This window comes from Vipera berus (assembly GCF_964194415.1).
Source record: "Vipera berus genome assembly, chromosome: 3".
Classification (NCBI taxonomy): Eukaryota; Metazoa; Chordata; class Lepidosauria; order Squamata; family Viperidae; genus Vipera; species Vipera berus.
In genome coordinates this window covers 83,409,059-83,412,779 of record NC_138204.1, presented here as the reverse complement: position 1 = coordinate 83,412,779, position 3,721 = coordinate 83,409,059, and positions in this window count along the sequence as shown.

Below are 3,721 nucleotides of genomic sequence, written 5' to 3'. Positions count from 1 at the left end.
AGTAAATAAATAGCAATAGCAATAGCACTTAGACTTATTTATCATATATATACCACTTCATAGTGCTTTATAGCACTCTCTAAGCAGTTTACAGAGTCAGCATGTTGCCTCCAACAATCTGGGTCCTAATTTTATCGACTTCAGAAGGATAGAAGGCTGAATGAACCTTAACCCAGTCAGGATCAAACTCTTGACTGTGAGCAGAGTTAGCCTGGAATACTGCATTCTAACCACTGCACCACCAGGGCTGCAATAAAAAGATACAATCAATGACCAGCAATGATCATCCACTGATTTTGCAGAAGATATCCCTTGATGGGTTCACACATTTGCTGAGATCATAAAGTAGGTTATTTAGCTTTGGATTTAGTAGAGTCATTGTACCCAGTAACTCTGGTCTTAATCCAGGGTTTACTTGATATGATTCCAGGCAATTGCGGCTTGTTCAATATTCTACAGCCAAAATAAAAAAATAATAAAGAAAACAGTGTTTACTGAGTGATTCTTCAGTTAAAACAAAAAATTGTTGTATTTCTAAAAATTCTTCAGTTACAATAAGCTAGTTTTGCTCACATTTCTTTTACAGTCCTATCTTTTTGCGTCTGAATAATCCAGTGCTTGTTTAATTCCACTTTTCCCATTTAGATCAGATGCTTAGGGTTTTTTGTTCTTTTTAAAGCTCCCTCCTTCTTTATCATATTGGCACCAAAGCTAGGAGTCTTTAAAAAAAAATGTACATTGGGAAATAAGACTCCCCAAGGTCTGTGAATTATAGAACAATGTTGAGCTAAGCTTGGCTTAACAATTCCTAATTAGAAACTCCCTGATCATTTGCTAATTTTTGAGATAGTCTTTGGTAATTAGAACAGTGCGCCTCACTCTGCCAATAAAGCAGAAGAGGAAATTTGCAAGGTGTCAAAATCAATTATCCATTTGGATCATCGGGTTTATAAGCCTTTCATCCTCCCTGATGCACAGCTCCTCAAATACATTTTGGTAACAAAATAACCTGGGACTAACAGCCACCCACATGAAAGAGAGGTTGCAAGGGTGACTCCTGGTCACGTTCTTGTCCTGAATTTAATTTTACATTGATAATTAGGCTCTCCAAGCCACCTGATATTTTTTTTGACCAGCAGGAAACAAAACCCCGCTGGTTGACTCAGGGGAGAGAAACACACCGCTCCTGCGGTGCTCACAACGTGGCTTCACAAAAGCTGAAAACAAGAGCTGTGGCAAATTGGATCATCCTACAAGTTTCGACTGGCCCATTGTGTACAAGTAGTAAATTGAGAGCTGATATTTCTGAGAACTATTTATTAGCAAAGCTTGGGTCTGGCTTGCTCCTTGTCATACTCCTTGGCAAACAGCTTTTTACCAGTTTTGGATGAGCAATCTCTGCCACTTTATGTAGGGCAAGCATAAGAGAGGCAGAGAGCGGATCCTTGGGGGGAATTATTGTGAGTGGACGCTTGCAGCAACGATTCAGGCTGAAAGCTTGGGCAGTCGGCTGATCTGCTCCCTCAGCAGTTAAAAACACTGGATGCATCTCTGATTATATGGTTTGAAGTAAAGCTAATGGGAAGCATTTGCAGGCACTTGCTGTAACACAAACAGTGAGAGAAAGGGGAGGGGGAAGCAGAAAGGTATTTTGATATTTCCTTCTTTTGGCGCCTGGCTTATTAGTATTTTAAACAATGACGTCCTAGGGACAGTGATCAGTTTTAATCATGTAGTGCAAAAAAGGTGCGAAAATAGGAGGCTGTGACCAGTTAGCAGAAATCATAGTTAGACATGCTGAGACCTGCCAGGCTATGCCAAATTGGCTATCTCATATTGAACGGCTGATACCCTGGCTAAGTTTCTTTTTCTGAAGTCGCGGGGAGATAATGGGATGGCTGTTTCATTACTCCCCCCCACTCCCAGCCCTCAGTCATACCCTACACATTTCACATTTGGATCTAGGAAAATACAAAAATCTGGGGGAGAGGGATATATTTATTTATTATTTATTTATTAATTTAATTTGTATACCGCCCTTCTCCCTAGGGACTCAGGGCGGTGAACAGGGCAATACATAAAAACTAGATACAAAAATTAAAATTATTATTAAAGCATGATTAAACAATGCCCATAAATTAATACAAATTTAAAATTAAAGTCGTTTATAAAAATCCCACCCCGTCCCATCAGGCCAGGCCAGCTTGTTTAAAGAGATAAGTTTTAAGATCGCGCCGGAAGGAGCAGAGATCGGGCGCCATCCGGAGCTCAACCGGAAGATGGTTCCATAAATCTGGTGCACCCACAGAGAACGCTCTCCCCCTGGGGGCCACCAGTCGGCATTCTTTGACCAGTGGCACCCTGAGGAGGCCCTCTCTGTGGGAGCGTACTGGGCGGAGGGAAGTTGACGCCGGCTATATATATATGACAAATGCTTGTTAACTATTAGATTACCTTGCTAGGCCCCAAACATGGGACAAATCTTTATCTCCTGTGTCAGCCTATCCTGAAGGCCATCGACAGGCAGTAGTCACACCGGTGACAGCTCATATTTGTGTAATTTTTTTTAAATTGCTAACAAAGAATTAAGGGAGACTGATATGCATTTCAAACTTATTAGTTTTCATCAGTCAGCCATACCCTTCCGAGATTCGAACCTGGGCTGATTACACATTAGGCAGTTGTTTTCACCTCTAGGCCACAGGATCTCTCTCGCTTTGTTAGTAGAGAAGCAAGGGGAGATATATGACAAATGCTTGTTAACTATTAGATTACCTTGCTAGGCCCCAAACATGGGACAAATCTTTATCTCCTGTGTCAGCCTATCCTGAAGGCCATCGACAGGCAGTAGTCACACCGGTGACAGTTCATATTTGTGTAAATTTTATATATATATATATATATATATATATATATATATATATATATATATATATATATATATATATATATATATATATATATATATATATATATATATATATATATATATATATATATATATATATATATATATATATATATATATATATATATATTTGCTAGGCATACCCCGTATGAGTAAGAATACACATTAGTATTTATCCAGAATGGTCCACATGACGTATAATGGCACTGATGTAAGTGCAGAATGATGGGCTTTGTTAAATGCAATGCAGAAACCTTACAATCATTTCAAGTCATTCTCTAGATTTGGAAGTAAGGTTAAGGGTACTATTATGACTGACCCTAGATGTGTGTGTGTGTGGGGTGAATTAGATGACCTTGTCTTTCCTCACCAGCAGAAGCAATCCATTTATTTAACACGTTAGCCATTTTATGATCCAAAATGATTCTGGGCAGCTTTGAGACTATGCAAAGCTAGCTTTTCTCATTCATTGCAGAAGGGGAAATGAGTCCTAGGAAATGTCTATGGAGATTCTCAGCCATCCAGGCTATAGTTATCCCAAAGGTGCTTTTTCACGAGGCAAATGGACTTTCTTGTTTTTTATCTGAAGATGTTTTGCTTCTCATCCAAGAAGCTTCTTCAGCTCTGACTGGACGGTGGGGAATGGAAGGATTTATACAGCCAGTCAGACCTTGAAGAAGCTTCTTGGATGGGTAGCGAACTGTCTTCAAACAAAAACAAGGAAGTCCAGTTGCCTCTCGAAAAAGCTCCTTCGGGATGAGTCCCAAGAAATACTCTGTGATGTACTTTCTAGGGGGGAAATCATATGCTGCT